This window comes from Tupaia chinensis, unplaced genomic scaffold (assembly GCF_000334495.1).
Source record: "Tupaia chinensis unplaced genomic scaffold, TupChi_1.0 Scaffold000394_1, whole genome shotgun sequence".
NCBI classification, from domain to species: Eukaryota; Metazoa; Chordata; class Mammalia; order Scandentia; family Tupaiidae; genus Tupaia; species Tupaia belangeri.
In genome coordinates this window covers 3193284-3214221 of record NW_006159896.1, presented here as the reverse complement: position 1 = coordinate 3214221, position 20938 = coordinate 3193284, and the positions used below count along the sequence as shown (strand labels likewise).

The window sequence follows — 20938 nt, the reverse complement described above, 5'->3', positions numbered from 1 at the left end:
TTTTTGGAGAGATTTTCACTATAGGGTGCGTGCACTCACCAGAAAGACAGAGAGAGACAGAGAGACAGAAAACGAGAAATCGCCCCCCAGGGGAATGGCCACGCCGTAATCCCTTCTCCTCCATTCTCCTCTTGGGATCTTGGGTACGCACATACTCGCGCTCGGCGTGAATTTAAGCCACCGGGTCCAGGACTTGAACCGCGGTCGACTACATGGGAATCCAGCGACATAGCCATTACGCCAACTGCTGGTCCTCCCAGCCTCGTTCTTAATCAGCCGGAGCCTTGTGGGGAGAACTGACTTCTGCGTCCCACCGTGAAGGGGTCTTGGCTGTTGACTGTTCACAGCGCTCCTGCTGCCCCCGGCAAGCTCATTTTGTCTGTGAGCCTGATGGCACTGTGGCCCCTTTGGCCAAAGGAGTTTCCATCTAAGTCTGGTCTACAAGGCCAGGGTTGGGGTCCTTGTCGTCCTGAACCCCTGCATGTCCTTAGCCCTGCAAAGACCCGACTAAACAGAGAGGTGGGTATGTAAGCCGCTGCTGCTGCGTGTTAGAGTTGAGCTGTTGGGGTCATTCTAGAATGGTACACTTGGACGGTCATCTTGGACTCCTTTTCCCAATCCAGTAGTCAGGCCCCACCTGCTTATGTAGCACATTTCCCCAAGTTATTATTCCCAAATCCCCAAATCCACAAAGCGCTCCCACAAAATGGAGTAATGTAGAAGCGGAGCGCTCTGGTGAACTTTGAGAACAGTTCTATAAATAAAAATGACATCACTTATAAAGTTATTTAAATGCGCTTTGCCACTCACATAAATTCCTCTCTATATTGCATCATTGTTAATAATTATTTTAACCGTGAGTTTTCTTTATGTAAAAAAGAATTGGGCCAAGACCAGAGCTGTTTAAAACAGGCCGACATGAACTCGGCTGGGTTCTCGCGGTCTGTCCCTCCCGCTCCCCTCCTCGGGGTGGTCATGGTGTCGGCAGAAGCTTGTCCGATGGCGAAGGCTGCTGTGGGCCGGGGAGCTGGAGGACCCGCTGCCCTCGGGCCACGATGAACTCGGAGCCGCCTTGTCCTTCTGGAATACGAGGTGTGAGAACACCTGACAGAGGCCGTCCATCTGCGATGGACATGGGTTCTGCTCGGTAACCCTTCTCCTCGCCGGCTTCTCAGCCGGTGAGTAATCGCCTCGCCAGCATCGGGCTCGAGAGCACCCTCTTCACGTCAGCCGATAGAGAGGAGGAGGAAAGGCTGCTTAAAATCCTGCAACATCTTTTCCTCTTGGGCGTGCTGGCTTCGGCTCCCAGCTGTCTCCCCCACCGCCGTGCGCCCTGTACCTTCTGCCTGTCCCTCCCGCCGGGCACATGTCACCAAGTGTCCCCGCCATCCTGAGCGTACTGTCGCGCTCACTGACTCCCCTTCCTTCCTCCCACATTCCACGTGCGCGGACCCCAATGGCGCCCTGGCCACATGCCCCCTTACCCTGTCCCTGACTCCTCACCCCTACTTGCTAGTCCCTTCGTCTTCTCGGACCTGAGCTCGCCCCTCCCTCCGTCTGCGGCACTCACAGTGGGCTCCGGTGGAGTACGCGTTTAAAGATAAAGAAGCAAACTCTCACTCAAGGTGTCTCCCAGGTGGGCCACAGTCCAGTGCCAAGGGCCTGAGGGGCTGCTCTCCACGCAGGCACACCTGCCCCGCAGCATCCCAACGTGTGCTTTCACAGGACACGTCGTTTCCTGACTCGACCCACAGCCAGCACAGGTGTTCCTGGATGCCAGGTTCAGTGCGCTCCAGGTGTGAGGACACAGCCCCTGCCCTCGGCCTTCCCGGGGCTTCTCGGGCAGGTGCCATCTGTTATTCTGCCCAGGGGAAAGGCACTGTGTACGGAGGGGTCCCAGGGTGACGTTACAGGCCAACTTAGGACCTGTGAGGTCCCTGCACCGTGAGCCCCAACAGCATGGGCAGACGGAGCTGAGCCCGAGTCCGGATACCCTCCCACCTCCTCCACCCCAAGGCCAAACACCGAGCACTGCAGCGAGCCTGCCCTTCCCAGCACGCCCGTCGGGACAGTTTGGGTGCTTTCCACGTTAAAGGCTGAGCAGCGCCCTGCTGGCCCCTCCCACACCCGGGAGCCCCGGAGCTTGCGGTCAGCCCTGCACCTTCTCCTAGAGGCGGCCTTTCTCCTAGGATGCCAGAGTCCCTGCCAGGCCTCACTCACATGGTTGTCCACTGACCCAGTGAATAACTATGTAGCAGTCAGGAGGCCTGTCTTCAACACCTGGCCCTGTCACTAGCTCGCTGGGTCCCATTGAGTGGGCTGGGAAGCCTCTCTGAGCCCGCATCATCACAGTAAAGCTGGAGCAGGGTCAACCTCGCAGGCCCATGGACAGATGTCCTTTAAGGGAACCGTGGGTGCAGTCTCCTTGGGGGCGTCATGAGGCAGCACTGTGTTCACTGCTGTTCTCGCCACCGTGGGTGAGCAGCCCCTGCCACTCCAGGGTTGTATGGGGCCTCCCTGTGGTGGGCTCTCTGCCCACCGCCCGTAGCCAGTCCTCATTCCATACTGGCTTTTACCCTTGCCCAGTGGCCCAGTTTCTGTGTCCTGGAGGGACTGGCCTTTATGACCCATGTATGTTCTCTGTCCCCCCAGAGGCTTTGAAGAAAGTGTCTTTAGGGACCAGCAGTTGGAGCAATGGCTATGTCGCTGGACTCCCACGTAGTCAACCACGGTTTGAGTCCCGGACTTGGTGGCTTAAACTCACGCCGGGCACATATGCGTATGTGCCCAAGATCCCGAGAGGAGAATGGAGGAGAAGGGATTGCAGCGTGGCCATCCCCTTGGGGGGGTAATTTCTCGCTTTCTGTCTCTCTCTTTCTGGCGAGCACACATGCCCTATAAGAAAAAACTCTCAAAAAAAGAAAGAAAGAAAGAAAGAAAGAAAGAAAGAAAGAAAGAAAGAAAGAAAGAAAGAAAGAAAGAGTCTTTAAAATGGGCCTTGGTTGCCTTTGACACCTGTGTTTCATGGTTCCCCAATTCCTGTCATGCTGTGGACTCCCATGTTGCTGCAGCAAGGCCGAAACCTTCCGGCAGGGAATCGCTCTGTGTCTCTCTCTCTTCCCTTAGTTTGCTATAGGGTGCATGCTCTAACTGGGGAAGGGGAGCAGAGAGAAAGTAGGAAGTCACCCCCCAGAGGGGATGGCCATGTCACAGTGCCTTCCCCTCCATTCTCTTGGGATCTCGAGCATGCACACATGTGCCTGGCTTGTTTTTCAAGTAGCCAGGTCAACGAGCCAACCACTTCCTGGGTTCCTCTCATCCCACGAGTTTTAGAGGTACCGTCCACAAGAGTTCTGGACCTCGGGAGACCCAGGGCTGGATTACATCATAGGTGACAACGGCCGACTGGGGAGTGGTCAGACCTTGGCGCTGGGATTTCGTGGCATCGTGTCTTAAATCACCGAGAATCATCCAAAGCTGGCCTTCAGACCTGGCCAGTGCTGAGTGGCCACCGGCGTCCTCCAGGACTGACAGCATGGCGTCCTTGCCCCTCACGGTGATAACGCAGCTGCTCCTGTTTGCCTGGCAGGGTTGGGACATGCAGTTCTGCCCCAAGTCCGAGGCTCACTCTCAGCAATGGCCGGGACGGCACTGCAGCTCTGCCTGCCTGTCACGTTAGGCATGCCGGTGATAGAGCTGTGCAGGAAAGCTGCACAGACCTGCCCCTGCAAGACCCCCGTCCCTGCCCAAACCCCACGCTTCCCAGCCCAGAGCGGTGTTTCCCATGGCGCTGTCATGCCCGTGCTTCCTGAGCAAGGTCTCCAGAAGTTTGGGACTGGGCGTTTGCGTTTTTAACAAACATCCAGGAAGCTCTGACACACTCGAAGTGTGAGGACTGTTCTTTGGAGAGGAAGGTTGCCGCTTCTGGACCGCAGAGTCAGCTTTGCAGACACAAGTCCTGAAGCCCTAACAAAGGCCAGGGGTACTCGTGTCCTTACCAGCCACCTCTCCCACACGGGGAGAGTGTCTGAGGGCTGAAGTCACCGGCTCCTCCTCTCTCCATCTTGAGATGAGCTCACTGTGGAGAGGGGATCCTGGGAGCTGTCAGCTGTTGGCAGCGGGCCGGCTTCCCCAGTGGAGTCGCCCTCATTGAGAAGCAGCATGCCCTGTGACCTGGGGTCTCTGCCTGGGACTTTCAGACGGGCACTGCTATCTGCCCCAGCCTATGGGATCTGCAGTCCCTCTATCCCAGACGCAGCTGCTCTGGAGGATGCCTGCCCATGTCTTTGAGGAGTCCCCCAGGAACCCCCAAATGAATTTGCTGCCCACCCCACAGCCTCAAAATCTGGCAGAGCTCCAGCTTGTGGCTCTTGCCTGCCGTGGCTTTGCTCAGACCTCCCAGCGTGGGGGACAAAGCTGTGCTCACTGCATGAAGCCCAGAGCTCACTACGTGATGAGGTGGCTTTGCTGCCACCGTGCTGAAGACGTCCTGGGAGACTAGGGCATCAGGCCCAAGTGTCTCCGTCGGATAAAGGAAGGTGTGCCGTGCAACAAGCCGCTGAACTCAACCTGTAGCTTGACCTTCCCACACTCTTCAATTTGTCTGTCCTCAACATTCTGCTGTCCTGTTTCCACTTACATGTCCAGATGTGTGCCCAGGCATGCCAGGCCATGCCCCCAGGTGCTCTGCCCCGTGACATTCTACTTGCAGAAGCACCTGCCTGGGCTCCGTGTCTTTCTGCGTCTCCTATAGAGAATATGCAGCCAAGAGCAGCCGAGCAGCCATCGCCAGGGCTAGAGGGCGAGCTCCCCCTCCCTCCCGAGCGCAGAGCAGGGAGGGCTCAGACTTCAGCATGTTCAGATGGACCCTGGGCACGGTGGAGGGCAGCGGGGCTGTGCAGGAGGTGGGCTCCAGAGTTCTGGGGGTAGGACAGAGGAAGGGCGCCACAGTGCAGGAGCCGGGCTCCCTGGGCCCAGCCCCAGCCCTCCCTCTGCGAAATGGGAATCGTAATAACGATAGCAATGTTCACACGCCACGGCGCGGCCTGGAGAACTCGCTTCGTCAGTACACGCAAGGCTCCCAGACAGCAGCCTGGCACAGTGACGGTTTGAAAATGTGAGCTGATACCACTGCCCCCTCCCCCGGGATTTAAAGGACTGGAGACTAGTATGAGGGATGGGAACAGCCCTATGGCTCCTGGGGCCCTAGACTTGCTGTCCAAGTGGTAGGTAGAGCTGTTCTCGGAAGTGGAAAAAACAGGAAAGGAAGCTTGTAAGGGAGGATGGGGCCACCCTTTCTTCCTTTGTCATGGAGGCCAGGAATGACGCCTCACAGCCTGTCGCATTGCTACCCCCATGGGCCTCTGCCTGAGCCCTGGGACTCCTGCAGGCTGGCGCTGGCAGCTCTGCAGGGATTGCTGTCTATTGTCTTTGAATCACAGTCCCTGGGAGTAGTTTGCACAGATTCCCAAGTTTGTAATTAAAACAATGGAGAAACAATTTTCACCACATATTTAAAAAAAGAAGAAGAAAGGGGAAAAAAAAAAAAAAAGAGCCGAACAGGAAGTCCCTTTTAAGCAGATGTTGTGCTGTGAGCCATGTTGAAGTGCTATTTTATCACCAGCCCAGCACGGTTATCTCAAGACTTGAAAGAAGCTAAGGGGACATCTTTTCCACTAACCCAGCGTTTTTTAGCTCCTAATATCATTTCACATTTAAAGGTGACAGCAATATCTTTAACGTTTTTCTATTGGATTAATAACGTTTAATGTTCAAAGCAATAAAGCGAAATGTTTTTGTTAAAGTGCTTTATATCACTAGTGGAAAATTCAAGCCCACCCTCCCCTCCCCCCCAAAAAAAGACCACACACACAAAGTAATAGACAAGAGCCACAAACCCAAGGGAGGTGGTTTTGCGATCCGGTGGGTGTGCTGGGCTGTGCACCCGCCTGGCCGGGTGCCGGGAGGGGACTCGAGCTCTTGGCATGAGCACACGAGCCTTTGCCCACTCCCCAACCATTCATCTCCACCCAGCAGCCGAATATGACAATGTTAGCATTTTTCACTTCCCTGACGTTACCATTAATAAAGCAATGATCCAAAAGGGGCTTTGCTGAGTCTGTTCTTTATGCTCCCATCACTCACGACTAGATAATTTCACACAGGATCGTTTTAAAATTAAATGACGATAAAAACGCTCTGCTGTTCTGTGTTCACCAGTTCATAGAAGTCTATCAAGTCATTAATGTGTCATGACAAACTGCTCGATGGATACAAGAGTAATTAATTATTTGAATAAATAACAAGTTGAACTTGGAGCTTTGAACCACAATGACACACGCATCCCATTAAGGGCATCTTGGAACCTCTTCAGGGCACTGGTAGGAAGAGTTAAAACGCAGGCCAGGGTGTTGGAAGTGATGAAAACCAATTTCGTAAACACAGGGTAATATTTTACAGGGAGGAAGCCAAAGTGTCACATTTCTGTGCCCACTTGGACTGCAGTGTTCAAAGTTCCCTGGCAGCGGCCGTGTGGAGATACCGCTCGATCAGTGATGATTTCAGAGAACAATTACACAGATTTTCATAATCACCATTAATCTCTGCATATTTTTCAAGATAATTACAGCAATTATTATTTAGATTTCTCTTTTATATGCCCATTGTAGAAAGGAACAAGTGCTTATTATACTGGGTAGTTCAAAGAACCTTGGATGAAAATTCCTTGTCATCTCCGCACTCGTTATTTCAGCTCGCGTCGCCTCGGAAAGTTCATCAGCTCTAGAAATTAGAGTCATACCGGCAGGCTCTGCATTACATCTCAGGGCTGAGCTCAGACCGCAGGGAGAGCGGCTGCGAACCGTTCATGTGTGAGGCTGCCGAGTTCGATGGGAACCGCTGTCAGTTGGCAGAGCCGTTCGTGACAGGTACCGTCAGAGAGGGGTGCCAGCCTCACACCTCTTCTCCCTGATAGACTCACAAAGCGAACCAACAACCAATATTTAGAGGATACGTTTTTGTGACATGCCCTTTAAAGGTTAAAGTTAAATCTGAAATCTGGGTAATGTATGGCAGTCTGCTTCACAGACGCGGCAGCTAGGCGGAAGGCGTCCCCGGTTCCCGTCAGGGTGGGTGTCATTCGGTCATCAGCTCTGTCTCCAGCCGCTTCCTTTCCCTCAGCTCCCACAGCCAGAGGGCGTGCCCGTTGGAAGTGAGCTTGGGGAGGAGGCTACGGTTTGCACCGCTTCCAGCAGAAGCCCTTACCTAGGGAAGTGTTTCGGAAATCCTGCGGATTGGAAATGCCTCTGCGTGTAGGTCTGGCCTGGGTACCCTGGCACCCCGTCCTCTCAGGTCTACACTGTGAGAACCTTAAGTCGTACCCACCTCCACTAGATGCCATGAGCCTAGCTATAACAGCAGGTATTTGCTTTTTATCGGAGCTTCTTGTTGAGCTGGGGAAGTTTCAGTAGCACCGCGATGCCCTGGTCTGGATGCTCGGCCAGTAGGCCGTACATGTATAAAACGGATGCTGGGCTTGGACTGCCACCCGACTTCTGTAGCGGTCCTTGCTGTGGTCCACACTGGTCTGTCCCCACCCCTGGCCTTTGGAGTCACCCGGTGCTTCTCAGGAGGATGAAGCCACGGGCCCTCTCGGAGTTTCTCCCCGGGCGGCTGCTCCGCGGGACTCACCTTGCAGCCCCAGTCGCCTGAGAGGCTCACATCCTGGGGAACGGCCCTGCTAATCCGAAGACCTCTAGGCAGTGTACCAAAAATGTCACACCTTTTCAAATCTTTTTTTCTTTTTCCTGAGGGATTTTTCTATAAGATGCACATGCTCACTGGAGAGACAATGACAGAAAGCGAGAAGTCATCCCCCACCCGCAGTGGGGATGACCACGCCACAATCCCTTCTCCTCCATTTTCCTCTCAGGATGCTGGGCATGGCATGGACACATACCCAATGTTTCAAGCCGCTGAGTTAGGGACTTCAACTGCAGTTGGCCACGTGGGAGTCAAGCACCTTAACCACTACACCACCTTCTGGCCCCTCTCTTCAAATCTTAAGTAAAATTTCTAATGTGCGTATACCTTTCTAGGCTGTGTGCTACTCAGGCCACTCCCTTCCTGCTCAAGTGCTCGGGTGGATGAATAAGTTAGTCTGGAATATGAGTAAGCGGAGCTGGGATGTCCCCTTTCCTGTCGTTGACGTCTCCTTTGCGTCACATAGGAAGGTGGATCCACAGAAGTCACAAGCCCGCTCCAGCTCGTACCAGCTTTGTGCTCCTGACAAGCCCCTTCCTGCTATAGTGGGGATGGCGGTACCTCACGGGGCCAACCTGGTGGATTTTGTGAACCTCATGCTCTGGGGTGTAAATCTGGGTTTTGGGTCACCAGGCATATTTAATACTCACTGCGACTCTTCCCATCTGCGAGACTGGAGAGTGGCAGAGCCAGATTTCAGACACCATCTAGCCCAGGGCTTCTCCAACATGGCTACACGTGAGAATCACCTAGGAGCTTCGAGAAAGTGCTGATGCTCGGAGCCTCACCCCAGTTGGAGGTTGCATCAAGAACCCTGGGTCAACTCACCCAGTGAGCACCAGAAACAGCCACAAATCTAGCCCCATCCTTTTTCCCCTAGATGGGGACACTGAGACTTGGTTGGTCCCGTGTGGGACCCCTGATTCCTAGGCTGGGTCCCTTCCCATAGGCATTTATCTGGCGGTTATTTGGGATGCCTCTTACATGCTGGGCACTGTTCAGGAGCGGGATATAGCTTTCGTGGAGCTTATGCCTCAATGCACAGGCGGCCTCGGATTGGTGAAAGATTGGGGGCAAGGGTGTGGCATACACTGAAGAGAGTTTCTTCCAACAGCCCATCAAGTAAGTTTCGGCCTTCGCCCATCACTGTAGTGGGTTGGTTCAGTGGCTAGCCCGTGTTGAACACTCATTTTACGTATGTTGTCTTTCTGACTCTTTGCATCTCCCCTAGAATAATCACCCCATTTACAGAGCTTCTATCTGCACACTCCATGGGCTCAGAGCTAGCGCCTGGCAGGGCTGGGATTTGACGGCTGTCTGATGCCAAAGCTCTTACTGTCTTACTAAACCAATGTAAAGATACAAAGAAGCAGTTTCTGGGAAAGAACTATCTGAATTTCCTTTCATAGATATAGCCCCTCTTCAGGTGGTTTTTGCTGGGTAACAAACCACCCTAAAATTTCGGGATTAGAGCAGCTAGCACTTACAGTTTGTCATGGCTCTGTGGGTCAGGCGGTCTGGGGCAGCCTCACTCAGACGGCCAACAGTGGCAGGCTGTCTAGCTTGGGAGGCCTTAGCTCAGTGCTGCTCCATGTGGTCTCATCCTCCAGGAGGCGCCTCTGGGCTTCATCAACATGCCCATCCTGCACTCCAATGCAAGGGAGTCTAGCTGTGGCTGGAAGTCCAGAAGTGGCTGTACACATTTGAGTCTCTGCTGGTGTCACTTGTGCCTATGTCCATTAGCTAAAGCAAGGCACATGGCCAAGCCCAGATTTAAGGGGTGAGGAAGCAGACTGTACTTCTCGATGGGAGAAGTGACAAAATCATATTGCAAAGAAACATAAACAGAGCCAGATGGCAGTGCACCAGTAAAGCACACCACTCTGCAAGGCGATCCCATGTGGGAAAGTTCCCTGTTCAAGTCTGGAGAACTCCCTGACTGTGCTGGGCACACACTTACCCATGATCTGGGGCTGGCTAAAGTTGGGGGCAGGTCACAGGGTTGGGGTCCTTTGGGAACACTGTCTGTCTGTCTGTCTCTTGGAAGAAACAAATAAATAAACTTCAAAAATGATATTGCTCAGGGGTATGCATACAAGGATAGGGTGGATTTCTGGATCTTTTTGCAATTGACCACCACTACCCTCACTCAGGCCTTCTGAGCCTGACAAAGGTGGTTCTTCTGGCTGATGCCAGGGGTTGTGGGAGTTGTTAGGGAGGACGTACTGTTGTGTTACCTAATTTATTTGTAGATTAGAGCATTCCTGTGGTGACCTGGAGAGATAGGCCTCATGACCAAGAGATAGGCCTCAGACCGTCTGGGGTTTGTAGTCATTTCTGTTGAAAGTTGGATGTCAGCCCTGGGACAGACATAATAACCTCGTATATGGTCACTGATGTTAGGGACATCAGGTTAAGCTGAAATCATGTGAATTTAGCATTACCTTTTCTGAGACTGTAATGAGTGCGATGTATAAGGACCCTCCTGGGCATCTGTCCGATTTCCACGTGAACATCTTACTCTGCGTAGCATCTCGTGGCTTGGCCTGGCTTGGTGTTTCCTTCCAAACAGATCTACATTATGCATTCTGGCAGGAATGTTACTGAAGTGAGCTAGTATTGTCTTATCAGGAGGTTCATGGTGTGGGCATGAGCCTGTGTTGTTGAAGTTAGTGTGAATCACCTGGGTGAGGTGCCCTCTGCCAAGTTTCCTTGCTGTAGAGTTACCATTTTTCCCTTTGTAATTAATATGTAATGTGTGGGAAATATTTTAAGACTGTGTGCATAGCTTGTTCCTCATCAAAAACTTATCTACCAGTTTTAGCATCCATTGATTTTTTTTTTAATTAATGAAAGAGCATGTACCATGCATGGATGGAGGACCCGGCCACCCTCACTGGCCAGCCTGCCTTCATGACCATGATGTGCCCAGCAGTGCTGGCCCCTTTGTGTGATGTCTCACATGCCCCCAAAGCCAGCACCTGCAAAGAAGTAAACCACCGCACAGTTAATTACACTGTGATGCTATTTTTATTAAAAATACAAACATGGGGCCAGCAGATGGCGTAGTGGTTAAGGTGCTGGACTCCCACATGGCCGACTGCCGTTCGAGTCCTGACCTGGAGGCTTGAAACTTATTCTGAGCGGGCATGTGTGTGTGTCCAAAATCCCAAGAGGAGAATGGAGGAGAAGGAATTGTGGCGTGGCTATTCCCCTGGGGGGTGATTTCTCACTTTCTATCTCTCTGTGTCTCTCTGGCAAAAATTTCTCTAAACAAACAAAAAGTACCCACAAAAACATACAAAGCAAAATTCTGTATTTCTTCTAGCCATATATGTAAATTCGTAGGAAACAGGTGGAAGCACTCCAGGGACTTTGCACAGGCCAAAACTAGGGCTGAGTGTGGAGGGCCCTGGGATCTAGGGATTCTGGAATCAGGGGGGGCTTTAACTTAGCTACCTACTGAAATGGTGCCCTTAGAAAATACATTCATATGTTGAGGTGCTACAAAATAAAATACTGCTCAGGGACCAGCAGATGGCATAATGGTAGGTTGCTGGACTCCCACATGGCCAACCACAGTTTGAGTACCGGACCCAGCAGCTTGAAACACATGGTGGGGGTGCATGTACATGCGTGCCCAAGATCCTGAGAATGGAGGACAAGGGACTGTGGCATGGCCATCTCCCCTGAGGGGTGATTTCTCACTTTCTGTCTCTCTGTCTCTCTCTGTCTCTCCGGCAAATACACACACCCTATAACAAAAATCTCTCTTAAAACAAATAAATAAAAATAAAATACAGCTTAAGAATACAGATAAGGTCACATAGCCAAGCCCAGGCTCAAGGTGGGAGGATGATGCTTCTTGGTGGGAGAAGTGAAAAAACCACATTGCAGAGGGGTAGAATGGAAGCACACACAGGCACTGCCACTTGGATGCTGAAGCCACATGGATGCCCAGGTTCGGTCGCTGGCCCACCCTCCAAAGCCAGGTACAATAGTACACGCCTGCAGTCCCAGCTACTGGGGAGGCTGAGTCAGGGTATCATGACATAGTGAGACCCTGTGTGAAATTTTAAAAGGAAAAAAGAAAGAGAACAAAAGAAAATGCACGTGGATTGTGCTCAGCTCCTCTGTCTCTCTCTGTCTCTCCGGCAAATACACACACCCTATAACAAAAATCTCTCTTAAAACAAATAAATAAAAATAAAATACAGCTTAAGAATACAGATAAGGTCACATAGCCAAGCCCAGGCTCAAGGTGGGAGGATGATGCTTCTTGGTGGGAGAAGTGAAAAAACCACATTGCAGAGGGGTAGAATGGAAGCACACACAGGCACTGCCACTTGGATGCTGAAGCCACATGGATGCCCAGGTTCGGTCGCTGGCCCACCCTCCAAAGCCAGGTACAATAGTACACGCCTGCAGTCCCAGCTACTGGGGAGGCTGAGTCAGGGTATCATGACATAGTGAGACCCTGTGTGAAATTTTAAAAGGAAAAAAGAAAGAGAACAAAAGAAAATGCACGTGGATTGTGCTCAGCTCTTGGGTCGTTGGAAAAGTCATGACGCATTTTTGCATAGAAAAATGCGTCATGACTTTTCTGACAACCTGATACCCTCAGCAGCGCCATGAGGCGAATGTGATTATCCCCATCTGACGAGTAGGAAGCTGGCTCAGAGGGTGGGTGACCTGCTCAAATGCACATGACTAACAAGTGGCCGAGGCTGGCTTGGCCCTGACACCGGACTCCTCCCTCCCCACTATGCCACGTCTCTTACACGGAACTCGGGAGTCTAGCTATGGCTGCTAAATCACTCCTCCTGGCTTATGAATAATGTGGCAAAACAAATTACTTTGGGGATCTAGCAGGAAGTCATTGGCCTTGCGTAAACGCAATTGGAATGTCACCGAGCAGACAGCTCTGGAGGCGTCTACAAATATCTTCCAAGGAATGTCCCCAAAGTGAAATCACCAAGAAAGCAGAGCAGGCCCCATGTTTTGGCTTGCAAATGAGTTTTGAGAAATGGCCTCAACATCGTGAGCTGTTGGCACTTTTCCCACCATAAATTGTAAAGGACTTTCGAGACACCACAGGAAAGGGGAGAAGAAAGGGTTGGGGGTGCTGATTATTTACAGCTCCAACCCCTAAGCAGGTACACAGAATTAAAGGCCTCCCACCATTCCAATTGCATTTCATTTTAGCCTGAAAAGGACTACCTGCCAGTAAGCCACATCGTTCCCCATCGTCTCTGCAAGTGCATTCGAGGTACGTTACTTGGGTTCACTTAACGCCACTCGACGACTGTAAGCAGATCACAATCCAGATCCTGTAATGGAGCCCCTTTTTGGGAAAAAAAAAATGTACATTTTTAATCACATGATTTTATGACTCTCTTTATCAGGCTTGTTGAAATGAATCCATGTGTTGATTGGAGTGTTTCTTTGCCCCTTCTGTTCACTGAGATGTCTGTGTGGGAAGGGGTTGGCAGTCCTGGGCAACAGAGGGTCTTCAGGGGCAGTGGGATGGCTCAGGTCTGAAGCCCTTGGGAATCGGCCAGTGGTGGGTTTGTGTTGAACCCAGAGAAGTCTGAGGGTGTGTTTAGAGGGGAGAACCGAGGAACGACTCAGGGGATTGTCTTGGCAAGGGAAATTATAGTTGCTACCCGAAGGGAGGACACAGGAGTGAAAGCCCATCCTGTTGCCAGGCAGAGTTCCCGCGATTCATGGCAGAGCTGTCCGCGCAAGCAGGAATCCAGTTTTATGTCCAAACAAATACAGCATGCAGATTGGACTGCTTCCCCACGAAAAGCAGAGACAGGTATTCAGGTCAGCTGAAGGGGGGGAAAAGGCCCACCACCCCCTTTCCTTCTCTAAAATAGGGGGTGGGATTAATACAGTAACAGATTAGAGCTTTATTTGTTTAAACCCTGCAGAATCTGTAAGCAGTCCCAATCCTCTTGACTTGTAGTGCCTGATTGTAAAGAGAACAGTTGAATGAGCTCATTGTTTTCTGGGTTTTTTCTTTAATGTATTTTACAAACACGCCGGTGACAGGCCTGACACGCTGATTTCTATGTACTCGCACTTCAGTGTGGGATTACAGCATTAATAACAGAGTTCCATGCATCATGCCATTTTTAAGCATGATCGTTATGATAAAGGGCATATACTTAATTACAGGCCTGCTTAATTACAGCTCTGTTGAAGCTCGTTTGTTTAGGAGAATGCTAATTGCGCTACGGAGCCTGCGGCACATCCTTGCTTTCATCTGCTAGATGTTGCTCAATGCCGTGGATCAGCGTTTTGTTAAAACTGCCACCAAAAATAAATTTTCTTTTTTTCGAAAAGGAAGAAGAAGAAAACATGGGCCTGGTGCTGAAAGGAAACCTGCCCAGCACAAGGTCGTTGGTCCGAGCGGCAGCCAGGCCTTGTTGGCCAGCACTCCCTACCTGCAGGCCGCTCTACTGTGGTTGTCTTGTTTCTTACCCCTCTGCCCAGCCTCTCAGCAGGCTGTGCTATTATATATCCCCATTTCGCAGACAAGGCAACCAAGGCTCGGGGAGGTGAGGTGGCTTGTGCACAGCCACAGTCTTCTGCCTGCCGAGCTCCCAGACCCACCCTCCCCTTTCAGAGTGTTCTGCAATTCTTCCACACAAACTAGGAACTAGGTTCTAGGGGCTTTGAATCCTGCCTCCATCCAAGCTGCGTAACTCTCTTTTTTTTTTTTTTTGGAGAGATTTTCACTGTAGGGCGCGTGCGCTCGCCAGACAGACAGAGAGAGACATAGAGACAGAAAGCGAGAAATCACCCCCCAGGGGGGATGGTCACGCCGCAATCCCTTCTCCTCCATTCTCCTCTCAGGATCTTGGGCACGCACGCACACGCGCCCGGCGTGAGTTTTAAGCCACCGGGTCCGGGACGCGAACCGCGGTCGACTACGTGGGAGTCCAGCGACATAGCCATTACGCTAACTGCTGGTTCCCAAGCTGCGTAACTCTCTAAGCTTCCTCTCCCTGCTGTATAACTTACAAATAGTGATGTTGTTATCTGATAAAAGTTCACCACCTAGAGTACAGGCAGGAGATGTGAATATCCCGTCATTTCCTCTGTCTTGCGTAGAACTGGACTAGGCGAGGATTTTCAGGACCTCCTGTGTTTGCGGAAGCCTTGGTTCTGTTCCACTGGGAGTCTCAGGGCTTGGAGAGAGGGCCACTGGGTGCTCAGGGAATGCCATCATCGGCTGCAATGAAGAAAGGGCAGGCACTGTCCTCCTGCTTCGTGGATCATGACCATGGACAGCTCATGGGATTCAGCGTGGGAAGCCCCATCCAAACCCCAGACAGCAGGAAAAGCAGGTCAGGGGTGAAAACGGGCAACCTGGACGTGACCCTGTGAGAACTGGGGTTTCTGTCCCAGCTCAATCTCCAGCTCCTTGAGTGTGTGTCACTGTGACTAGGGCTCAGCAAGAGACTGGATGCTGGAATCAGTCTCTCAGCTCTTAAGAAAGGTGGAGACTCAAAGTAGTTCCAGCTAGGGAAAAGGAGTGGGAGGAAGTGACGGTGGCTCCCGAGAAGCAGGACAGAGAAGATTTATGAACGCTCTTGGAACACGTGAAGAATGCACGCCATTGGTTCTAAGAATTATGTCTGGCAAACCTCTAGATATTTTAAAATATGGAAAGGCTGCCAGATAAGGAGCGGAGAAATGGATATTTTGGAATTAGAAGGGGATTCAGTGGTCCCACAGACCAGCTTTCTACCCAGCACAGAGTCTGCCCCTCAGCTCCTCGCACCTGGCGGCCGCATCGGCCAGCCTGGCTTGTTCTCCCATGCGTCAGGGCAGAATCAACCGCCTGCGCTTTCCCCAGAGAGAGGTGAGGTCTCCCCACCAAACCAGGCATGATCTGTCTGGCAGCTCTGAAAACCTGTGCAGGCATTTGACCATGTCACCTTCCTGTCTTCTCTGTGCCAGAGCCCCAATTTCCGCTGTATGTCCCACATTCCAGACATGGTGCTGGGCTCTGGATGCGGCAGTGAACAAAAACACATGGGATCACGCCTTCCTGGGGTAGCAAACCTGATGGCTGCTTCTCTTTTTTCTCATGCAAGCCGGCTTCAGCTTCCCTCACCTTCTGGCCTCCTTGAAAGCTCCCTGAGGAAAGCTCCTGCATGCCTCCACGTAGGCATTGATAAAGCCTTGGACACCCTTCACAAGGGTGGGGGCGGGGGTGGTCAAGGTTACCATTCACATCAAGCCTCTTGAATGTCTGCTCTAAGCAGTTATGGATTCTCCTGTCTCAACATTTCCCAGCCGTATTTATCCATCTTATCTCCATGGGTAACTTGAGAAACTTTGTCAGATGCTTTATTAAAATCCACATTCTGTTAGCCCACCTTAATCTTTACTGTATTAGATTTTTTTATGTAAATGCAATTCAATGGGTAGATCATGGCTTAGCAAACTCTTCTCGGCCCCTGGTGACTTGCATCTTGTTCAGAGACTCTCTGTACTGTTGAGAAGGATGCTGTGGGAGTCCTGGTCCTCTGAGGCAGCTCCAGGCCATGGGGTCTTGGAAATCATCTCAGCGTTTTTTTTCTCTGAGTTTGTTAAAATCTGTTTTCCTGAAGTACGTGTGGGGCATCTGACCCTGCCTGTCATTGTGTCATGAACTCTAAGATAAGTTGATATGGTTCCTATTTCCACCCTTTGCTGGATGTCAGAATTAGATCCCAGAGGTCCCCCTTGTGTCTGCCACTGGCCCGGCAGGAGGGCATCAGTCCTGAGTCGAACTGGGCCAGCACCGAGTTCTGGAGGCCACCTCCACTGCTGCCTTTTGCTCCCTTGATGTTTTCAGGAATGTCCTCCTTGCCTTCTCTCCCAGCAGGCTGCCTCTGGTCTGTTCCTGCAATGCTATCACTTGGCGTCTTCTCTGCAGCCTCAATAGGTGGTTCTTGAAAGAGTCACCTCCTGCCTACCTGAGGCCCAGAAGTATGCCTGAACCAGGCACTCCAGTGTGTTCATGTGGGGAGCTGGCCATGGACCCAGCAGCTTCCCGCAAGGTCTGGGAAGGAGGATGTCACCTCTGGATGGGAAGGATGAGGCAGAGCTTGCAAGACGTGCCTCCATCAGGGCCATGCTGGGTGGTGCCACTGTATGCTCTCACCCACTTCCCTGAGTCTCTGAGTGACTGGTAATAGTGCGAGTGGATGCATGTCCGCACATGTCCGTACATAGGGTAAATGTATGTTATGTATCAAATATATATTATACACATTTACCTAGCTATGTAAAAGTTTACTTTCATGTTATATGAAATACATGAGGGAACTTCCAAAGTTCATGGGAAAAATTGAAGTAAAGTACAAGTTTAGTTTGGTGCAAAAAATTTTTGAAATCCATCCTTACTTTTTTCATAATACAGATTTGCCACAAACTTTCAGAAGACCCATTGTATTTATATGCATAAAAATATTATTGTGGTAGGTATCCCAGGTTGACAGGGTATTTTTTTCTCCTGAATTTATGCATAATTTTTTCATAATACATATTCAAGTGAAAATGAGTGAGGGGAGAGAAGCAGGTCTGCTGAGTCAGTACATTACAACACTGAGTGAGTGATGAGGAGCAAGTTCTCCTGGAGAGTAATGAGGGGAGGGTGATGAACAGTGAGTTCTCCTAGAGGGTGATGGGGAAAGGGTTTTTTCCCAAAGAGTTACGAGTAGCAGGTTCTCCCAGAGAGTGATGAGTAGCAAGTTTTCCCAGAGTGGTGAGGAGCAGGTTCTCAGTAGAGTGATGAGGAGAGGGTTCTTCCAGAGTGATGAGGAGCGAGTTCTCAGGAGAGTGATGAGGAGCGGGTTCTCAGGAGGGTGATAAAGAGCGGGTTCTCAGGAGAGTGATGAGGAGAGGGTTCTCAGGAGAGTGATGAGGAGAGGGTTCTCAGGAGAGTGATGAGGAGAGGGTTCTCAGGAGAGTGATGAAGAGTACATTCTCCCAGAGTGATGAGCGGGTTCTGAGGAGAGTGATGAGGAGAGGGTTCTTAGGAGAGTAATGAAGAGTGGGTTCTCCTGAAGAGTGATGAGGTGCAGGTTCTCAGGAGAGTGACGAGGAGTGGGTTCTCCTGAAGAGTGATGAGGAATGGGTTCTCAGGAGAATGATGAGGAGTGGGTTCTGAGGAGAGTGATGAGGATGGATTCTCAGGAGAGTGATGAGGCGAGGGTTCTGAGGAGAGTGATGAGGATCCGGTTTTCGAGAGAGTGATGAGGAGTGGGTTCTCCTGAAGAGTGATGAGCAGGTTCTCAGGAGAATGATGAGGAGTGGGTTCTCAAGAGAGTGACGAGGAGTGGGTTCTCCTGAAGAGTGATGAGCAGGTTCTCAGGAGAATGATGAGGAGTGGGTTCTGAGGAGAGTGATGAGGAGAGGGTTCTCAGGAGAGTGATGGTGATGAGGATCAGGTTCTCAGGAGAGTGATGAGGAGCAGGTTCTCCCAGAATGATGAGGAGGGTTTTCAGGAGAGTGCTGAGGAGCCAGTTCTCAGGAGAGTGATGAAGAGTGGGTTCTCCCAGAGTGATGAGGAGTGGATTCTCAGGAGAGTAATGAGAAGAGAGTTCTCAGGAGAGTGATGAAGAGAGAGTTCTCAGGAGAGTGATGAGGAATGGGTTCTCAGGAGAGGGATGAGGAGTGGGTTCTCCTGAAGAGGGATGAGGAGCGGGTTCTCAGGAGAATGATGAGGAGAGGGTTCTCAGGAGAGTAATGAGGAGCTGGTTCTCAGGAGAGGGATGATGAGAGGGTTCTCAGGAGAGTGATGAGAAGTGGGTTCTCCCAGAGAGTGATGAGGAGGAGAGGGTTCTCAGGAGAGTGATGAACCAGTTCTCAGGAGAGTGATAAGGAGCGGGTACTCCCGGAGAGTGATGAGGAGAGGGGTCTCTTGGAGAGTGATGAGCATCAGGTCTCTCAGTGTGTGTATTTCGAGAGGGGCTTTGGCGTGCTGCAACGGGCTGACAAACTGGAGAACAGCCTGGTGTGTGTCCTTTTCTGTGGGAGTCAGGACTTCCAAGCACCCGAGTGCCCTCTGTCTAGTGAGCAAGAGAAGCCATGGCACAGGTGTATGGGTGTGCAAAAGCATGTGCAGAGCAGCACCAACGGTGACAGGTGAAAGCAGAGGGATTAGGAGTCCATTCAAGAGGTCAGGTAGGGTGTCCATCTAAGCCTGGGTCACCTCTTCCTGCTCGCACGCCCTGACTCCTGGAGCCACTGCTTCTGATCTTAAATCTGTCAGATTTATCTAGTGCTGTGTGCCCAGCTGTCTCAGCCATTCCAGGCTGGGCTGGGAAATCAGGAGGTCATGATCCCATATGGGGTGAGCGCAGGCTCAGGCCTGCATTGGGCAGTTGGTGGCAGAAGCCAGCATAGTCTCTCCCTGGATGTTGGTGGACTTGGTTCTGTTCCTCTCCAGGAGGTTTTAAGACTTTTCGAAAACCCTAGACTCAGTGCTCGGCCCTCTGGGTGTCCATTAGCACACGTGTAGAGGTTCCCAGGTATCTGTGGCATATGGATATATTGTGTAGAGGCGGCTGTCACCCCTTTCTTTTATGGTGAGTGGCACACTGCTCCTGCCCTTGGCACCTTTTCTGGCACTTCCCGGCAGGGTGCAGAGTCACCTGTGACAGGAGCAGTCTCTGGTGTAGATGTCTCTGTCAAAGCCCGAGGCCACGCCTTGGACAGTGGCCTCCCAAAGAGACAGAGAGGTTTCTGGGGCAGCAGCCAGCCAGCTGGCTCTTCGTTCTTCGAGCTTCCTGGAGACAGTTTCGTTTCATCTTAGCACAAACGATGAGTGAAGTTGGAACTGAGCCACGTGGCCCCTCTCGCCAGGCAGGGAGGCTTCATCCCTGGGGTCTTCCCCTTCTTCTGTTTCCTTTCCCCCTGCTTTTTAACTTCCTGCTTCTGATGCTTTTCTTTCTTAGGACTGAAAGTTGTTGTCCCCACTTAGATACCAGAGCAGTTCTGATTGCAGAAGACAGTGGGGGGAGCTAAGCATGTCATTTCCCAGGGAGCCACTCGCCACAGCTCCCGGCTCCACGTCCACTCACTCCATTTCTTCCTGAAACCACAGTGGAGCACAGAAACACCCCGGTGCCCTGCTGGGCCAGGGCCTGGTACAGCCCACGTGATGAGCCCAGGCTTTGCTTATCCGTGACCTGCTCAGACCTAGCAGGGCAGCCTGCATTTATGCAGGTGAGATGCACACCAGGAATGCCCGCCGTCACATCTGTCACACGTGACCTGTTACATGCAGCAAACTTCCAGCACTGATGTGACTCAGAGCTCTCCTCTCTCAAGGCATTATTGAGAGTGAGCATGCACGTGGAAACACATACCCGGCTTTGCTTCAGGTGTCTTTGACAATAGTGACCTGGGACAGGGTGGGTGGCTGGGGCCTAAGGAGAAAGAGCTGGGCCCCAGGTTTTGGTTACTGTCACGGTGTACCCACTCCATGCCTTTGTCCTGGGTCCTACTCATACCGAGCAGGTTGATGAGCCCCAAGTCCATCTCGCAGAAGTGGGCCTGAGTGACCAAGAGCCAGCCATGGTGACCGCGCAGCCCTCCAAGTGACCACTGTGGCCTCCATGCTGTACTTTAACTCAAAAGCATTCCTGTCACATAGGTAGTACCTTCCTTTTCTTGAAATAAATAAATAAAAGATCCCCTTTCCCCAATCTTTTAACTCCATGTGACTTTTGGGCACCCACCCATGCACTAGGCATGTCTTTAAACCCAGGGATCTAAGCTCATGACTGGCTGTGTGGCTTCCAGCACTGCAGTCCTGTACACTACAGACCACACCACTTGGTTGGGCCTGTCGTCCTTTTAAATGTAACTTGGCTTGTTTCTCTAAAGACACAGACAGTTGGAATTTAACCCAGGCAGGCTGACTCCACAACTGCTTTCCTCCAACTTACACCTTTCCCATGGGGCTGACAGCTGCAGTAGGACACTCGTGTCAGCTTGGAAAATGTCTAAGCACATCATACTTACTGCCCACCCCATGGAGCTTTGCTGTCCCCTCCCAGCTCTGGAACAACTTGTCCTGCTGTCAGCCCCTTGGTGGCTTCCGCCATGGACAGATAGGCAGCCAGGCTTAGGAGTGAGGGGTTCTAGACCAGCCCGTCTCTTTCCC

General features: G+C 51.6%; 1 protein-coding gene across 3 annotated transcripts in view; it reads left to right on the top strand.

The window, feature by feature from the left end:
• Nucleotides 1-20938, top strand: part of MVB12B (multivesicular body subunit 12B) — a 195176-nt gene that overhangs the window by 148088 nt on the left and 26150 nt on the right. The window lies entirely within an intron of this gene.